The sequence below is a fragment of the Protopterus annectens genome, chromosome 1.part1 (genome assembly GCF_019279795.1).
Source record: "Protopterus annectens isolate FY-2018-M chromosome 1.part1, PAN1.0, whole genome shotgun sequence".
Lineage (NCBI taxonomy): Eukaryota > Metazoa > Chordata > Ceratodontiformes > Protopteridae > Protopterus > Protopterus annectens.
This window is the reverse complement of record NC_056726.1, coordinates 508,019,255-508,040,143: the sequence shown is the minus strand read 5'-3', so window position 1 is coordinate 508,040,143 and position 20,889 is coordinate 508,019,255. Positions and strand designations below refer to the sequence as shown.

General features: G+C 40.6%; 1 long non-coding RNA gene across 1 annotated transcript in view; it reads right to left on the bottom strand.

The window, feature by feature from the left end:
• The window catches only part of LOC122813342, a 207,801-nt gene extending 188,527 nt beyond the window's left edge, over window positions 1-19,274 (bottom strand). Inside the window, exon 1 of the long non-coding RNA XR_006366665.1 lies at window positions 19,003-19,274. This is a non-coding gene — a long non-coding RNA (uncharacterized LOC122813342). The remainder of the gene's footprint in view (window positions 1-19,002) is intronic.
• Window positions 19,275-20,889: the final 1,615 nt, after the last annotated feature.

Below are 20,889 nucleotides of genomic sequence, written 5' to 3'. Positions count from 1 at the left end.
ACTTTAGGATATCAACACTTTTCAGATATATTTAGGAAGCGTGGCAAGGCTTAAAAGCCCCCTGGGGTTGTTAGCATAGTAATCACATATTAATTCTCATTTGTGCAGATTTATAAATAATGTACAAGTGTATTTCAGTCAATGTGAGCAATCTTAATTTGTCAGTTAAAAGAAAAAAATTAAAATGCTGTTTTAAGCAACAAAAGACTGATGTGCTATGTCTACAAGAAAGTATGACAGCAATTAGGCATAGTAGAATCTTATGTTCATTTAGAGAAGGGCATAGTCTACACATAATAATCTACACTACTACACCTAGTGCATTGGTAATTGTTAACCTTACCACTGGCTGGAAACAAGGAGTAAAAAAGGTAGTCAACTCAGAAAGAGCCCCATTGACAACCTTCCAAACCAAGAAGAGGTTCTTACCACTGGTACTATACAAGATGTCAGTGATGGCTCCATGTGCTTACTCAAACCCTTTGAGTAAGATGGAGACAGGATGCAATCTCCAAATTGCTATTTTAGCAGGGAATTTTAGCATTATGCTAAATTCCTTTTCCAGCTGTCAAGAGGCATGCAATCACCAAATTGCTATTTTAGCAGGGAATTTTAGCATTATGCTAAATTCCTTTTCCAGCTGCCAAGAGGCATACTGGACTGCACAGTGGTGTAGTGGTTTGCGTTGTCACCTCATAGCATGAGGTTCTCCAGTTCAATTCCTGGCTGGGGTACCTTCTGTGTGGAGTCTGCATGTCCTCCCTGCATTTGTGTGGGTTTCCTCCAGGTGCTCTGGTTTCCGTCCACATTACAAAGACATGCATCTGGAGCATTTCTCTCCAGGCCTCTGCTGAAAATTGGCTTGTTCTAAGTCAGACTTTCCCGGTAAATAAATGTTAAATAAATAAAACATTAAGGCCCCAAAATTTTAAAGATACAGTTTGATATAAAGTCAACATACGGAGGAGTCACATCCTCACACAGAGGAATATGCATTTACTACACCCAATGCTAACAGTTCTAGCAGGCTAGATTACTGACTATCTTCAATGAGCTTAATAAATGAACTACAAGAGAAGAAATAATTTCAACACCTTTAGCAGATCATACGTTAACATACTGTAAATGTTCATTAGAGGAGGAAGAGCACATAACCCCACCTTGAATGTTTTAGGCTATGACTGTACAGAAAACAGATTTAGTGCAACATACAGGTGCAATAATTGAACATTTTCTTCAAACCAAGCAGCAGGTAATTTCCCTGGGAAGATTTGGTGGGACTCTCAAACAGAAATCCTATAACCTTAGCAAGTGTGTACAGAGTCAGATGTTTTCAGACATGGATATTTAGATTAGGAACTTGGAAACAAAGGGAGTAGAAGCACATAGAAATTGTGCTCATTCAAAGTGTGAGGATCAGAAGGCAATACAGAGTCCCAAGCAACTTATTTTTCAACTTAATTGTGAGCTTCTCAGCAATATCCAAGATAGGCCGCTCTTCAAGAATGGATACAGAAATAGGGGTGGGGAATGGGGTAATTATTAGCATACAAGATCAAACTTAGGAGAGATAAAAGTAGAGCATCTCATATTCAGACAAATTATAGATTCCTGACCAAAACCAAAGAAATCTGTGAAGTGTTGGCCAAATATTCTAGGCATTTATATCAAGATACACAAGAATATGGGGAAAATGGGGAGCAAAGTGTAACCATACATACAGCAGGTAAAGTTCACATGGCTCATTGTGTATGTTATTTATTTATTTCCAGTTTGATAACCGGGAAGGTCCACTGGGCCCAAAGGGCCCATTTTCAGAGGTAGGCCGGGGAGAAAAGCTCCATATTAAAAAATAATGCACAATTAAATAAGCAAGCATGGAATTATACATTTGTATAATTTGCATAGAATAATGCAAAAGAGCACATACATATGAAATACACAAAACAATAATCAAATGAGAAGTAGTGGAATGAGGAGGTGCAACAAATAAAATAAGACAGTTACAGGAAAAGAAGAAGAACTAGAGCAAGATTCATTTTTACGTTCAAGGTCAAAGAGCCATTTGCATGTAGAGATGCATATGAGATGCTCTACTTTTATCTCTCCTAAGTGTGATCTTGTATGCTAGTAATTCCAGCAGCTCCCGACACTGGAACACTCTTTAAAGGAACTGGAGATAAGACAGGCAATATTTCAGACACCATCTGGAAAAGCTCCAGGATCTGGTGGTCTTAATGTCGAACTATATAAGGCAATGCAGTATGCTTTGACATCCCCTCTAAAATGGGTTTTTGACTCATTTATCAGGGATGGTAAAATTAATGATTCTTCTACAGTTTCTGTCATTACAGTGACTTCCAAAGTGGGGAAAAACATCAAGAAGGTTTGAAACTTTAGACCAATATACCTGTTAAATGAGGATGTTATGTTATACAGCCATGTCCTGGGATCATGCCTTCAGCTGATAGTTATCCCATCCTTTTCAGGATGTGTTTGTCAAAGGCATTTGAAGTGACCATATCAGAGCTTTGGCAATATAGATGCAAGGTAACAAAAATGTCTCAGAGCCTAATTTAGCTATACTTTGGACATGAAAAAGGCCTTTGGCATTATTATCTGGAAATCTCATTGACACTTTTTGAACCATATGAATATTCCAGCCTCCCTTACCAAAGCAATGTAGACCTTATACTTGCAACCATGTGCCAATCTGCTTAATGGTTCAGTCTTGAACATGTTAGTTGCTGGGGGATTTTCTGTTGGCAAATGAGCCTCTCAACAGGGTAGTAAATGCCACAAATATAGTACAAGGCCAGACCTTACATGAAAGTCAGACCAGTCCAATACTTTTGGGGCATGACTTTGTAGTCCTTTTCTGGAATCCAAACAGAGATGTTCCTAACATAACAGAGCAGAGCAGATGTTCATAGGAGGTTACTAAGTTATTGGTCCTAGGGCCTTTATAAGCCTAGCCATGTTATACCCTTGTTCCCTTATTGACCAGTTTGTATGGTCTATATTTGCAGCACGAGTCTATGATCAGCACCAACTGCCCTTATCCAAGAGGGACATTGGTGACACCCCCGGGGTAAATTTGCTGTCTCCCATCCAGTTGTTTAAGTTACTCCTAAATAGGGTCATTGAGGGGCTCTGTTTTACGTGAACTGGGAGCTTCATCCAGAGGAGTGGCAATCTCTGGGAGACATCTCTCTCTCTAGCATGTCCTGTTAATGTCACAGGCTAGGTTAAGATCCCTAAAGCAAGTGAATATTGTCCCATTTGACTTGCGGATGTGCAGCATTTCCATTAGGGCTGGGTCCAAGATTGCTCTGTAGGCCAGGCACAAGTCACCTCTCAGCAGCCTATAACATACACAGTACAGTGACAGGGCCTTCTGTCTGTCCATGGAGGTCATGTGTTGAAGTCCCTGAATTTTCTCGGTGAGAAACCTGAGGTCTCTCCAGCTGCTGCAAGTGCTGTACTTTATTAGTGGTCTGATGAGGGATGAGTACAGGGGAGTTGTAATATCCTTAGATCTGGATGAGATGCCCTTACTTATGAGATGTGCAATGTAGAAGGCCTTCCTTACCACTGTGGACACATGGTGATCGAAGTTAAGGTTGCCATCAACCTGCTTTTCCAAATCTCCCACCACATGGTTTGAGCTAAGGGGGTACTGTTAATATTGTTATTTGCAGGGACTTCCCCTTTGCCAAAAGGGATGATAACACATTTTTTGTATTAAGTTTATGTCTGTGGCTTTGGCACCAATCATTTGTCTGTGTAAGCCCTTTTTGTAGTATGTCATTGTTGTGGGACTCCATGAATGCACCCAGCTTGCAGTCATCGGCGAACTTGGTAAGCCACAGGCCATCTACTTTCACCTGGACTTCTGAGAAATATATTCCAAACAGTAGAGGACCAGGCACAGATCCTTGTGGTACACCACTGGTAACCAATCTGCTGGTAGAGGTGGAATCCCCAACTTTGACTGCATGCATTCTGCTGGTGAGCCAGTTGGCTACCCATCTAGTGACATATGGGTTTAATTCTCAACTGGGTGAGTTTCTCAATGATGCCCGAGTAGAGAATTGCATCAAAAGCTTTGACAAAGTCAAGATACCCAGTAACTTTTACCTAATGAATTTTTGTTCTTCTCTCAATTAACATATCTGCCCATTATCTACCTAAACTGTCTAAATATATAAATATATTACTATCTCTGCAGTTGGTACCTATGCTATTAAATGCATCTTTGTTGTACTATGCCATGATGTTACTCTTTTTTTAATTAGGCATTGCTACATTCCTTGTAAATAACTTCATGCTAACCAAACTTCTCAAACATTGTTACTGCATTCTCAAAATACTGTACTTTTGCCTTGTATATATTTGTATTGTATATTTCTCTCTGTTTTTGTACATTTAAGTATCTTACAACTTGAATCGTTAGGTTTTTCTTATTTTTTTAATTATCTTCCTGGAGCTTTTCTCCTCGGGTCTCCACTGAAAAAGGGCTTTCTGGGCCCAGTCGGACTAACCCGGGTAGCAGATGTAAAAATAAAATAAAATAGGCTGTATGTACTGTTTTGCCTTAATCCAGGGATTTGGTGACATTCTCGAATAAATCCATGGCAGCATGTGGCTTGAGGTTTAACCTTGCTAGGTATTAAATATCTGCTGCTAATGTAGCAGCTCAAAACCCAAAGGACTACAGTTAAATGTTATGACAGGAGTCATCTCAAACTCATCCAATTATCTAGGAACTTATCTCCATACCAATTTTCTGACCATGCTAAACTTGAATCTAAAGCCAATATGGGCTAATTCACGGAAAAGGTTTTGCATTTCACTGCTTGGTAGGACAGTAACAATAAAACTGTTCCAAGCCCCACTGCTATTTTATGTATTTAGGAATACACCAGTACCACTGAATACTAAATATATAACCAAGATCAGAAGGCTGGCTTCTTAATATATGTGGAATACAGGTAGAAAGAGATTAATCAGCTGTATACACAGCAACAGGCACATCTGGGATTAGGATTTCACTAATGGAAGCTATACGTAATAGCCTTCATGCTAGCCCAATCAATTACAGTTCGGCATCACCAGCCCCCAAATTACAGACAATGACAGAGGCTAGAAATTTAAATAGCAAGAGTGCTCATAATTGTTACAGGACCTTTTTACTTGATCAAGAGGTTGCTGAAGGAATACAGGAGTTAAACAAGTGTATCTAATGCAAACCTAGAGAGGCAATGTTTGTCACTGCACAAGCTAGTTTTTCATTGATCAATTGAGGAAGTTTCAAGTATGGTTTTATACAGAAAATGTCAATTTTAGGTGCCTGCATCTGTACACGACACTGTTAAAAACCAATGTGTGCCTAGCAGCTCACGCATACAAGCCAACTTTATACAGGCACAGAAAGTGACTGAACTCACAAAACAGCCTTGTGGCCAATCAGAGGGCAACACTCAAACTTCAGCTCAGAACAGAACCAGCTACCACCCCCACCACTACAGCACAGCCTGAACATCCTTAATTTTAAAATCACAAAGACAAAGCCCAATGGTGAGGAACTAAACTACAAACTAATTAAACCAGCAAACACTTTAAAAATGTCTCATCAGTGCAGTAGCTGGCAATGAGGTCAGAGAAATGCAAAAGGCACTTTACAATGATAAAGGGAAGCAAAGTATAATAAATATACAAACATATAGTAGACACACAGCCAAAATAAGTTATACAAGTGCAAGAATGACAAGAAGTACTTAATCTGTGCTTGGAGCGCAGTGGATTCAAGCCAGACCCTCTGAAAACAGCAGCATGTTTTTTTTTTAAGTTCTGTTGAAATATGTTCTACTATACGGAGTACCTCTGAGAATACTTTCATAACCTCTCCATCAGAGGACAGACTGCAGGGCTCTGGGGTATGGGAGGCTTTTAAGGGCAACTGCCAAATTCACTCTATCACTCTGTGGAGGTTTCTGCCCACAAAGGCAACTCACATGGGGATCATAAAATATGGTTGACTTTCTTTGGGACAAGGGGACACCATATCTGGGTTTTCCCATGCTATCCTAGAAGCATCTTTTAAAAATGTCCATAAGGAGGGTCAACCCAGGACGACTGCCGCATTGACTTTTAGATCTTCTGACATCGCCACTGATGAAAGGGTAAATGGTCAGTAGGCCAGCTCCAACACTGACACACGAGTTCAAGATCCTCCCTAAATAAGGGGTCCCAGAAAAGGAGGCCAGGAAGTTTTCCACCTCCTTCTCATCCAAGTCCTCCACAGAAGATTCCTCAGGAGAGCAACATAATTAATTTTGCATAAATATTTATCGGGACACCTTACAGGAACAGACTCAGAGAAGAATGAGGCCATTTTGAAGGAGGAATTTTGAGGGTAGGCTTCTCAAAGCCCAAGGCTCTCTGGCTTGTTGCAAATGTATGAGAGGTCAGAAGGCCCTATCCTGAGCAACAGAAATGTCTGCTACAAACATTTGTTCCAGCAAGGCAAATGGTGCAGAAAGATGAGCCAAAGAGTATTACTGAGTGGATTCTGTAAGGGCTGACAGACTCCAGAAGCTGTAGAGTCAACATCAAATGCATTAAAGCCAAACAACCTGATGAAGTTGTAAAGGTCATCACTGGCACAGTCATTAACCTTATCAGAACTGGTGGCACCCACATCACCAGGGCCAAGATTGCCAAAGACAATTGAATTTTGGCAAACCTGGTGGTTGACAGTAGGAAACAAAGGCAATTCAGAAGGATCGAGTCAGGTCTGGTATCCCACCTGTGACCCAGATGTTGACAGAATTAAGTACAAAGGATTAGTCCAGATAAAAATCACTTGCTAGCTTATCTAGTAGACTCCCTCGCTCTCTCTGATGCCCTCCCTGCGGGAGGAATAAAGATGCATTGTTGAAATTTCAAGTAGCTCATTTAGTTAAGTAGCTAGATGGATGAGTTCTTTTTCCAAATCCTTGCTTACCCAATGTCCACAACAGATGAAGATTTGGGGGACTGAGGCTGTGTCTGACTACTACTCACTATGAGTTACTGGCACATACCCCTCACACCCGCAGTGAGACAAGAGTTCAGTTTCTGTTACCCTGTTTGGGACATATGATAACCAATAAGGCCCAGGGGACGAAAAATGCCCCAGCAACTTTCCAGAGGCTGGTAGACTGCATTCTGGCAGGAGATGGAGACCATTATTGCCAACATAGACACTATTGATATTTACCGTTAGTTTTGTCAGGAACTTGTTCATGCAGAGCAGACTGAAAAGACAGGATTAACCATTTAGTGAAATAAATGTCAGATAGAAATTGCAGAATTATCTTAACATTGATTACTTAAAAGTTGGTAAGGGATGTGTATACACACACACACACACACACACACACACACACACACACACACACACACACACACACACACACGTGTACATGTGTGTATATGCATGTGTATTTGTGGAAATGCATGTGTGTGTCTGTAAGCCCATGCACATGCGTGGGTGAGCACATATGTACACACACACACACACACACATTTGTATGCACAAAATAATTCTGGCCAAGTTTAATTTATTCTTTGTAAGGCTTTACTTAAAGGAAGTCAGCTTAGTTTGAAAGGAGTGGAATCTTGCATAGCCAGTGATTTTTACCTCTGATGTGCAAGCTATGTAGTGTGGAACTTATCTATGTGTGGTAGATGAGATGCATATAAACAGATGCTAGCACTATAACAGATGAAATTGGATTTGCTCTTAATTACTGAAAGCTGGTTTTCAGAAAAAAATCCTCTATTGAATTTACCAGGATATACGGCTCATCATTATGTTAGGGTTGGCAAGAAGGGAGGTGGTGTATGCATTTATGCAAACATGACATTTGTCTCCAACGTGACAGGTCAACCAGTATATTTTGAGATTATGACTGCTAGTATATTGATAATAGAAATGTCAAGGTATGTCTGTTTTACAGACCCTCAGGTCTGAGTTAAAGAAAATTGTGATTTTAGTAAAACTATTATTACAAAGGTATGTCTGTTTTACAGACCCTCAGGTCCGAGTTAAAGAAAATTGTGATTTTAGTAAAAATATTATTACAAAGTTTGAGAATAATTAAGATTTAATAGTTGATGATCTTAATGTTCCAAACATTAATTGGAAAAGTACCTGTGATGGCACAGGTATGAAAGAGGAGTTGTATGGAATTTGGTTAGCAACAACTAGTCAAAGACCTTACAAGGGATAAAATATACTGGATGTAGTATGAGCAAGGAAAAGTATTAACAAAATAAAATGGAGTCTTGTTCCTGGGTTATTAGGGTCAGACCACTGTGGTGCACAATGGAATTTAAAATTAAGTGGGACTTATTTAAATATAAAAAAGAAGTCTGTAAAATACTAATTTCATGTAACTGATTTTTCAAAGATGATTACTGATGTGAATAATTGGATTGTGAGTCATAAAAGTATTGATATTGCTTGGGAACATTTTTTTTATTCACCAATTGATAGTGAAACATGTTCTTTATTGCTTTCAATACAGCCAGAGTTTTTAAAACATCTTGGTGGAATTATGAACTAGATAGATTTAATAAAAGAAAAAAGTTTCTATGGAAAAATATTTCCAAATGAAAGTAATAAGGCTAGGTACAAGAATAATGGAACCAAATGTAGGAGACTTTTGAGGAAGACCAGAAGAAATTATGAGATAAAATTGGTAAAATGTATTCTTGGTAATAACAAGGCTTTTTATAAACATCTTAATCACTTTAGAGACAGGAAGACTGATGCCAATCAACATCTTCTTTCGACTGTTCCCGTTAGGGGTCGCCACAGCAGCTGTTTCCATTTCTTTCCGTCCTCTGCATCTTGCTCTATCACACCAACCACCTGTCTGTCCTCTCTCACCACATCCATAAACCTTCTCTTAGGCCTTCCTCTTTTCCTGTTACCTGGTAGCTTCATCCTTAGCATCTTTTTCCCAATATATTCAGCATCCTTCCTCAGCACATGTCCAAACCAACTGATGCCAATATTGTTTATAATAATGAAATAATTACAGATGTAGGTTATTTGGTTGATCTAGTTTTGGCTACAACAGTTGTCTCTATACAAGTAACTCTGTAAAAAATGAGTTTTTGTTTAATTGGGATGGAGATTGTCTTAATTTATTTGGGCATATTAACACTAAAGAGTTCAGAAAAGTTAATTCTCCTTCTGCAGCGGGTCCTGATGGGATCAATGGATATTTTCTTAAGTCTTTTTTCAAAATTCTTATGACTTGTCTAAATGTATTTTGTCAAAGAACTTTAGAAACAGGTTGTGTGTCCAGACAATGGAAAGAGTCGTGAATTGTTCCAGTACCAAAGGGAGGTGAAACTACATATGTTGAGAATTACAGACCCATTAGTCTGACAAGTATACTGAGAATATGTTGTGAGCAGGTCATCAGTAAATATTTATTTATTATTATGTATTTATTTTACATTTGTTTACTGTGATAGTCCGACTGGATACATGTCCATTTTCAGCGGAGGTCCGGGGAGAAAAACTCCAAAAAACACATTCAAAAAACTGTTACATTTTTACAGTTTAAAAACACAAAATAAAAAGATTTGTACACAGATATAAACAAACAACAAACAGATATACAGAAACAAATTATTACATTTTAACTCAGATGGAAAATTCTAGACAGTCTTTTTAAGAATGATAGGTTATTGAATGCCTAGTAGGCTGACCTGGTAGTAGATCCAAGGAGATCATAGGATATACAAGTTAAGAAACAAAGAATGATAGGTTATTGAATGCCTAGTAGCCTGACCTGGTAGTAGATCAAATGAGATCATAGGATATACAAAAAAAATTGTAGGCAGAATATACATTAGGTTCATGTATCAATATAACACAACATGGATTTACCCAGGGGAGATAGTTTAGGAGAAATTTATTATCACTTTATCAACCACTATGGGAAAAAATGGACAATGGGTTATCTATTTGGATATGACACTATCAATTTATTATCACTTTATCAACCACTATGAGAAGCATTGGACAATGGGTTATCTATTAGGATTTGACACTGAGTCATGACACAGTGATATTCCAAATGTTACAACTCAATCTGAATCACTATGTGATAAAGTGGATTAAGAACCGGTTACGTTTTAGAACTAGTAGAGTTTGCTTGGACAATACTTGAAGTCTAAAAAAAGTTTCTGTAGTACCTCAGTGCTCTGTGTTAGAGCAAGTTTTATTTGGACTTTTCATGACATTGTTTCCTATAGCTCATATGATCTGGGTTAGTAAGTAAGCTGATGACTCTAAGATACAGTCAACTGGTACTACAGCTAAGGATCACAGTAAAGTCCAGGGATGCTTGGATGAACTGTACAAGTGTTCATTTGTCAATAATATGGAATTTAATATAAAAAAGTGTGTTCTTCATTTAAGTTCTAGCCTTATGCATTGAATAACATTACTTTGGACGCAGTGTTATGTTAAGGATTTGGGAATTAAAGTCAATCCTGATTTTAATTTTTATTTACATCCTATGAATATTATTAAAGCATGGATCGTGCTATCCCAAACAGAAGCAAGACGCTATCCTCCAAAAAAGGAAGCCAATCTGGTGGTCCCCTGCCATAAACAAACTGTACAACAGAAGGAAGAAACTGTTGCAAAAGAGAGTAAAATCCCATGAGTGGAGGTGCTCCCTGGTCAGCCTCAGTAAGAAGCTGAGATCCCTTATAAGATCCTCCAAAGCTAGCTACGAAAACAAAATCGCCACTAAATCCAAGGACAACTACAAAGCATTCTATAGCTATGTCAAGAATCTAGATAGCAACACCCAGATCTGCTCTGCGTTACAGCACAAAGGCATGAAAATTACAGACCCAACCGATATTGCCAACATCCTGGCAGATGCTAACTTTACCCCACTCTCACCCCCTAAAGGGCATATATCTATATAGGAAGGAGGTTTCCGACTCAGCAAGCTCCTCGTGGTCCTGCAGAGTGGTGCTAGCAGCAGAGAGACGAAAAAAAAGAGTGACTGCTACCAGATTTTAAGTACCTTTTACTGCCTTTACCTTTGCGACTGTCTATTCTCGCCGAAAAGCGAATAATAACTGCTCTTTTGCTAGATTTAAGGTTGTTTTTGCTTTTGTTTAATACCTGCACTTTAAAGATGGTCTCATTGTTGATTTAACTGTTGAGGCTGCTCACTCAAGTGCGCTAGCCTGTGTAAAGTATTTTCTGTGCATTTTCTGTTGCCTGTTGAAAAGGAAAAAAACAAAAAAAAATCCTTGTTTTCCTACCTATCCTGAGCTAGAATAGTCCCTAATACAGGTATTGCTTTCCTGTGTTGCCCATTTCCTTACTTGGATAGAAGGAAGCTTCTTTGTTCACCAGTGGGAGTGGGGAGCTTTGAGCAGCCTATCTGTCCCTGGAGGAGTGATTTCAGCACAAGATCTTGTTGTTTATTGGCTGTTTTGGGCTAATTCCTAGCTCTTTCAAGCCCCCTGTTTAAAAACCTGCTTTAGTGCGATTTTGCGCATAGCGCAGCATCGGGCAGAGTCACCTAAACAGGTTTAAACTATTACCGGCTCCACAAAGTCTGCTCTTCACTTTTTCCCTTGGAACTGATCTGTATCTCAAAAGAAGTACTCTATTCTCACTTTATAGCCTCTCACTTGCACTTAGAAGAAATTTAAAGCACTAAATCCTCTCTTATACTCTTCTAAATACATAACTGATCCTCCTAATCAGTCAAAAGTAGAAATCATAAATATCCTGACATGTCCAAAGGTCAGTATCATGTGTACTCTCCAGTCCAGCAGGTAAATATGGGAATCTTAAGGCAGTGTTACAACTGCCTTATGTACACAGGACAACCCTCTTCTCCTCCCAACAAGCTCAAATATATGTGAGAGATGCAACTATATTGCCAAACTGGAGGCTGAGCTCTCTCGACCAATGACTAGCACAGTCAATCAGGAGAAGACAGTAACTGCACACGGCACAAATCTAGTCTCACAGACTCACATAGACCTATAGAAACAACAAACCAAACACAAACACACAAAAACAAACGCGGAGGCTCTAAATAAAAATCTGCCTGAGCAGCAGAGACCTGCAAAGCAGACACCAAAATAACGGCGACCCCACAAAAATACCCACGTATCACATAGTCCACAAAGTCAGTGTGCCACACAGTCATAGCCCATAAGGCTAAACAACATACCAAATACACTTGTAATAGGTGACTCTATAGTCAGACACACTGACGTCCCACTCAGCAGGCTGAACAAGGAGAAGGTCACTTTAAGTTGTCTGTCGGGTGCCAGGATACGCCACATAACACATGCATTCAGGTCACTCCAAAGCAAGTACAAATATGACTCCGTCATTGTCCATGCTGGTGTGAATGACCTGAGACGTACCTCCCTGGACTACATGAAAAGAGACAGAGGAGCTCTCTGATCATGTAGCCCAGGCTGGTATGACCCTGACCTTGAGTAGCATCTTACCCTCACCAAGAATGATGCCACAGTATAAAGATAAAATGATAAGTTTTAACAATTGGTTAAAATATTGGTGTCATTCAAGGGGGATCCAGTGTCTGTCAGCCTGGGATGACATGCTCGACAAGCCATGCTGCTTCGCTAGGGACAGCTTGCACCTGTCACTCCTGGGCTTTCGAATATTGGCTAAGGCTCTTGCCACCCCCACAGTGCCTTTTTTAGGCAAGGCTTAAAAGACAAACCCACCTCCATAGACAATACAGGGAAAAAGAAACTAAGGGTAATGCTGCTCAACACCAGAAGTCTAAACCTCAAAATGCACGCAGTCGAGACTCTCCTCAGTATGGAGAACATTGATGTCTGCGCAGTAACAGAGACCTGGTTCAAGGCTCCCAAAAGCACCCCAGCACTACCAGGTTATACTTCATACCATGCTTTTCAGCCACAAAACTCGGACCGAACCACAAAAGGAGGGGGAGTATCCATATACATCAAAAATACTCACACCTCCAGGTTAGTAGCACTGCACGAAGCAACGGAAACCATTCATGTGCAACTAACAGTGGGCAAAACTGCCTTTCAGTTTATAGCCTGCTACAGACCACCCTCCCAAACTCAGGAACCCCACTCGGCCTTCCTGAAAACACTGGAGAACATGAAGGTCTCTCCAAACACCATCATACTGGGTGACTTCAACTACCCACACATTGACTGGGTTAACTACTCAAGCACTCACACCCTCGCCCAATGGTTCCTAGAATTTATAAACTCAAATGCTATGGAACAACTGGTCACCACCCCCACAAGAGGGGAAAACATACTGGATCTGGTCATCACAAACATAGGGACTCTATGTTCCACACCAGAGGTATAACCCTCATTGGTAAGGTCAGACCACAAATTAATCTCACTGGACATCCATATCCCATCCCCACCCCCAGCCAAGGTAACCACGGTGAAGAACTTCTCAAAAGCAAACTTCACACTTCTCAAAACTGAGGTGGTATCCTTCAAAGCCCCTGCGCCAGTGGAAAACAAGGCTCAAACTGCAGAATCCTTCACAAACGCATTCTATGGACACCTACAGAAATGTATGGATCGTGCCATCCCAAATAAAACCAATTCTCACTCCTCCAAAGGCAGGAGACCTGTCTGGTGGACCCTGGCCATAAATAAGCTATACAACAAAAGAGGAAGCTACTACATGATAAAGTAAAATCCCAAAAAGGGAAGGCATCTCTGATCAGTACTAGCAAGAAGCTACGATCCCTCATAAAATCATCTAAGGCCAGCTTCGAAAGAAAAATTGCACAAGATACTAAGGACAACCACAAGGCCTTCTTTAGTTATGTCAGGAACCTGGGCGGCAACTCCCAGATATGCTCCGAGTTAGTGCAAAATGACAAAAAATACACTGAACCAACAGACATTGCCAACATCCTGGCAGACAGATTCAGTGCAAATTTCTCCCCCCAAAAGAGCAAATCTCCATCCCAATAGAGTGTAACCTCCCAGACATCACAGATAATCAGGTGAGAGCTGCCCTCTCCAAAGCAAAAAACACAGCATCAGTGAGACTGGACGGTGTCCCGAGATGCATCTTATACGAGCTAAAAGATGAACTTAACTCTCACATTAAGTTCCTGTTCAAGCTCAGCCTTACCACAGGATATGTACCCAAGGAATGGCACACAGCAATGGTGGTCCCGCTCCACAAGGGAGGTGCCACAACGGACCCCGGAAACTATCGCCCTATAAGCCTGACTAGCCTGGTCTGCAAAGCTATGGAGTGTATCATGGAACTCATAAACAATGACATCGGAAACCTTGAGACACTGGATCCTACCCAGTTCGGCTTTGTTAAAGGCAGGACTTGTCTCTTGAACCTGGCCGACTTCTTTGAAACAGTTACCAGGGCCACAGATGAAGAGAAAGTAGTCCACACAGCCTACCTGGACCTCACAAAAGCCTTCGACACAATACCCCACTCAGGTATCATAAATAAGCTCACTAGCTTAAATATCAACCCCTGTGTCACAAGATGGGTTGCAAACTGGCTCAGGGATAGAACTCACATGGTCAGAATTGCAGGTGCCTGGTCAGACTCTAAACCAGTTACAAGTGGAGTTCCACAAGGTTCAGTTCTGGGACCTCTCTTGTTCGGCATTTATTTCTCTGAGGTACAGGAAACACGGGAGGACTATGGCTGACCAAGTTCACAGATGACTGCAAAATGGGTGCCATAATAGACTCTCCGGCTGACACAAGTATACTCCAAAAGGGTCTCACAGAGACAGATAACTGGTGCCAAAGTCATGGCCTGAAGCTAAATGCTAAAAAAATGCATAGTCATCCCCTTTGGGAAAAACAAAGTGCCCACAGACTACCACATAGGAGGTAATACATTAAGTACGGAGGAACTAATTAGGGATTTGGGGACCCAAATAGATAGTAATCTAATCACGTTGCCAAAGTGGTTAGAAAGACCTTCTATATAGCCCACCTCATCATGAAAGGTTTCACATCTAGATCAAGAGTGGTCTTTGTGCCACTCTATTCATCACTCATCAGGCCCATAATTGAATTCAATGCCCCATCTGGGATGTACCTCACCAGACACCTGCAGCAACTGGAAAGACACAAAAGGTACCTCACCAAGAGGATAAAGGGACTCAAACAGATGCCCTATGCAATTAGGCTAAAGAAACTCCAGCTCTACTCAGTTGCTTACCTCCTACTCAGAGGCGATCTGTGCCTGACATATAAAGCCATGTCCAACCCAGAATTAATGGACATGCTCCACATCAAGAAATCCAAATCCCTTAGAGCTACATGTTCTGGAGACTTAAACCTGAGCACAGAAATAAAGAGGACATGCTGGAGGGACACATTCATATCCCAGAGACTCCCATCACTCTGGAACAAAATCCCAGTCCAGGTTAGGCAGAGCCCCTCACTGACCCTCTTCAAGAGAAATCTTGACGAGTGGATGGGAGATCATAAGTATAACCCCGGGATCTCTTCTGGGTCCCTGCTACACAGAGGCACAATAAACTAACCGTAAAGGGACTATATTCTGTGACCTACTATTCATAGGCACAGTCTACAAATCTAAAAGGGTGGCGAAAGCCAAACACACTCTGGCTAGGCTTATAAATGCCCTAGGGCAGATTGCATTCTGAGTCCCTGTAATCACAACTACACAGGTAAAAGCTGCACTCTCTAAAGCCAAAAACACAGCATCCATGGGACAGGACAACATCCCAGGCTGAGTTTTACACATACTTCAGAACGAACTGGCTCCCCACTTAAGCATCATGTTCAATAATAGCCTTGCATCAGTCTTTGTGCCCACTGAATGGCGCACAGCAACAGTTATCCCACTCCACAAAGAGGGAGCCACCACTGATCCTGGGAACTATCGACACATTAGCCTGACGAGCCTGGTCTGCAAGGCCATGGAACGTATCATCATGGAACTCATAACCAAAGACATTGGTAACCTCCAAACTCTGGATCCCACCCAGTTTGGGTTTGTGAAAGGCAGATCATGCCTCCTGAACCTGATCGACTTCTTTGAGGCAGTCACCAAAGCCGTGGATGAGGGTAAGGTGGTTCACACAGCCTATCTTGACCTCGCCAAGGCTTTCGACACCATTCCCCATTCTGGAATTATAGTTAAACTCACTAAACTAGGTATAAATCCCTACGTCACAAGATGGGTTGCCACACTGTAAAAGTTGCAGACTCCAAATCTGACTTCAAACCAGTGACAAGTGGAGTACCACAGGGTTCAGTCCTAGTACCTCTCCTGTTTGGTATCTACTTCTCTGAAATACAGGCTAACACAGAAGGCCTCTGGCTAACGAAGTTCGCAGATGACTGCAAACTAGGAGCCATAGTCAAGTCCCCAAATGATGTGGACATCCTACAGAAAGGCCTCACGGAGACAGATGCCTGGCGTCAGAGCCATGGCCTCAAGCTCAATGCCAAAAAGTGCAGTGTCAACCCCTTTGGTAAAAACTCTGTACCCATGAACTACCACATAGGCAGCAATCTACTTAACACCGAATGCATGAGAAGACCTTGGGACTCAGGTGGACGGTAGTCTCTCCTTTGATAAGCACATCGCCACAGTAGTCAGGAAGTCCTTGTACATGGCACACCTCATCATAAAAGGGATCCAGGAAAAAAAAAAAAAAAAGAGGTCACTGTTCCCCTCTACTTGTCACTCATTAGACCCATTATAGAGTACAACACCCCTTTTGGAATGTACCTCACAAGACATCTGCAGCAGCTGGAAAGGCCACAGAAATACCTCACAAAGAGGATTACTGGCCTCAAACAAATGCCATACACTGACCACCTCAAAAAACTCCAGCTTTACTCCGTAGCATATTGCCTACTCCAAGGTGATCTTTGCCTAACATATAAAGCTATGTCAAACCCAGAGCTGTTGGACATGCTACACCTACAGAAATCACTCTGAGCTACACGCTCTAGGGACCTAAACCTTGTCACCACAATACACAGGACACGCTGGAGGAATAGATTCCTGTCCCAGAGACTTCCTATACTCTGGAACAAGCTACCCATCTATGTCAAGAAAAGTTCTTCATTAGCACTCTTCAAGAAAAATCTTGATGAGTGGATGGGAAATAGGAAATACACCCCGGGGATAACTTATGTGTCTCTGCTGGACAGTGGCACAGGAAAATAACTTTCTTGGGTGGCGTAAGCTATGGAACCTTGCTGGCTAGGCTTACATAGGCCTTTGGGCCGATTGCCTAGTACCTACCTATGAACCTATAAGCAATCTGGAGATTAAGAATATTTTGAGAGCTTTTGTATTAGGGCTTGGGAAATTTTGGTCCCACGATTTAAAACCATGTAAGACCTGTGATAGAATATGCTAGGAATGTTTATACGTTTACTTTGTTACCGATTGGAAAGGACACAGAAATTTTAAACCCCACAGATAACAAGGTTTGAGGAGGAAGACATATAAAGACAGAATAAAGAAATTTCCCTAAATCTAAATAAGATACAGATTATTTAGGGATGATTTAATCTTTATGAATATATGTGTTTTAACTCTGAAAGCTTGGGAGTAAGTTTGAGTATAACAAAAGAGTATAACAAAAACTATCACAAGAAAGGAACTGGAATAGAGATTATTTGTTTGTAATCCCCGAATGTAAAAGTGGAGTTTTGGACAATCCTTTGTATTTTGCAGCTGCTTGCTGGCGAAACTTTCTGCCTCTTATAATCAGAAAAATGGATACAATTTGTATATTTAAAAAAAAGTATTCTACGAGTATCTGGGTGATAGGCTCCTTGAAGGTCTACTAGACCAGCAGTCTGAAGTACAGAACAGTGAACGTATCACCTAAGGCCGTAGAGCACATTTACCATAAATCATTAAGGCCCTTTTTATTTTAATTTATATCAGGGCTGGCAGTCAGACCTAATACTGCTGGTTTTAATTGAACAATCAAATATTGACAGAAGAGTGCAGGAGTTAAAGCCCTGTCTGTGACATGTTAATCAGTGGTATTAGGTGGTTGATAAGCCTTTGTTACATATTAACTGGTGGCAGTGGGTGGGATTTATACATGTCCGTCACACAAACAAAAAAAGAGTTTGAAGCTCCAGAGAGGCAAGAATCCTTGCAGGAACTCAAAAAAATGATGTGCACCAGGAAACCAAGTGCAAGGCTTCTGTAAAAAAAATGGACACGAGTTTGACTAAAAAAAGTCACTGCGCACCTGCACAGAACTCTTAAAAATCATGTAAGCTTGCTATTGTGATTACTTTGCCTCTACCTGAAGTATCACCATTCCTTGAATGAGAGCTTCTCCTTCTAAGCAGTTTGTAAACAACGTGCAGACATCACCGCTTTTGCCCTGTCAAGCCATGTATGGATTAACTGACGATCAACGAACATACTACTAACCATATGTGACAAGAGAAGTCAATAAAATTTAGTTTCATCACTAACTGGACATAAAGCATCGTATGGTGCGTGTTTATCTATATCCACGACCTTACAACACAAACGTTAAAGCCTAGTTCAACTTCTTACTAAAATACGAATACCACCGCATCATAGAGCGGCTTTAGTCTAGTTACAGCATCCAAATATACCAGTCAATCAAACCTAACAATTAATTAACGAAATATAACTTTAAATGGCAAAAGAAAACACTTCAGCTGCATCAAGTTAAAGTCAAGCATCCTTACAGCTGCACTACACCGATCTGTGACAACATAATAAACAGCGAATATTCTTAAGCCAAGTGGTGAAATGTCATTTTCACTACTGGCAACATTACAACTAGCACCCGCAACAAACAACCACATATTACGATTTCTTCAATCCATTTTACTTCGTGTACATTACATTTAAAAAGCGCACTAATTACGCCACATGTCACATACCTTTTCCTCTTTACAAATGTAGAATGTGTCTGATCCGTTATGGTAGTAGAAACAACACTGCAAGAAATATCACATCATTTCAACACCTGACCCCAGTCTTCATTCATTTCACATCTGGAGAATTTTCCCTCCCTCACAATCATTCACTCTTTAAATGAACAGTGAATTTTAAGCCACTCATTTCCCTAACTACAAGGCGTCGGAGTTGGTTGCTATAGGGTAGTAACCAGCTTCCGTATAAGAACATGACTTAGGCGTGTTTACGTCACACAACTTCGCCGCTTAGACGTAGTTAGCGGCTAAGATTTTGTAAGGGTAGTTGCATACTCCCCTCTCAGCTGTCCAGAGTTTAAAATTCGGGTCCAAGCTATAGTTAGCTACAGTAACGCCCATTTTACTACGTCACTCACATCCCCACCCACAGTGCTAATTTGCTTTTAAACATCCTGTATAAGTTCGGCTGCAATACTGCTTTGGCTCCCAGTGTCAACTACATTTTATTTATATGTTCCTATCAGGTTGCTAAATACACTTACAACTTTGCTGCATGTTTCCTCACATCGCCTTTCCAGAGTTAATCAGGTTTAAAACAAGCAAAACGGCTGTTTTCTCCTCGTATAAAATTTTATTATGTAAGCGCTTTCGTTTGAATCAATTTCCAAACTTAAACGGATTCAAACGAAACCTTACATAATAAAATTTTATACGAGGAGAAAACAGCCGTTTTGCTTGTTTGTTAATCATGTTTAAGCTGGCCAGTTTGTGAAGTATTGCTATTTTCTTTGGTTGGGTAGCTGTCTTTTTGATTAATTATTTTCGTATTTATGTGCCCATGCATTATCACTGTGCACGCAGTTTCACAAATGCCCTCTTCTCTGAATGGTCCCGTTCTACTGTTTGGGTTAAATTCAGAATCTTTCATACCTCATAATCTGTCCTTTTTTGCTGTTTTCCCGCAACTCCCACCAGCCAGCATTGCGTTAGACATGGTCCGGACTTCTTGCTCTAAAATGCTCAGAGGACCTGTTGGTAATCTGGAGCAACTCTGCCTTATAAAAAAACGAACCAAGAAGCAACCAGATGCAAAGAACAACGAGCACAGTATCCACCAACAGATTTATTGAAAACTCAAATCTCGGACGTCTCAACTCTGCCTTATACTTGCCTTATGAAGCATGCATGCACAATCGTTACACCTAGCAATACGTTTAGAAATTAAGCACATTAATTAGGCTCCAGTGTTTCAGTAGTACTTACCAACTGCACCTGCTGCTAAAAGTTTACTTTTTAGAACGATTGTTCATTGTGGTTAATTTCTATAGTAACCAGAATGAACACGCGTTCTAAAAAAGCAAACTGAATGCACACATCTTATTTCTTCTCGTTGTCATACCTCTTAGTCTCTTAGTACAAGAAATCTGGACAAAGACCGACAACATGGGTGGGGGTAATGGCTCAATAAATAAGACGTATTTTAAATATTGCTGTTATAAACTTAGAAAGTTGGTAGAATAACAGCAGTTGTTTTAAGTGCGTTTTCTGAAGGATTTTGAAGTCTGAAAAGTACAAGGGATTGTGGATTGAACATTATGGTAACCTTTTTGATATGAATTGCAGCACCATGTCTCTTTTGCCCTGTATCCCCCCAACTGCCAGCATTACTTTATGGTTACTCCAAACTTTTTGCTGTAAGGCTCAAAGGCATGTTGGTAAGCAGGAGGAACTCTGCGAGATACTTGCAATATGAGACATGCCTTCCTGGGTCTAATGCATGATCGTTACACTTTCTATATTTTGCAGAAATGAGCTACAATCAATTAACAGCTGTAATAGGAAGGAACACCTATTAAGTGCTTGTCAACTGCTACTGCCAGTAAAAAATTATTT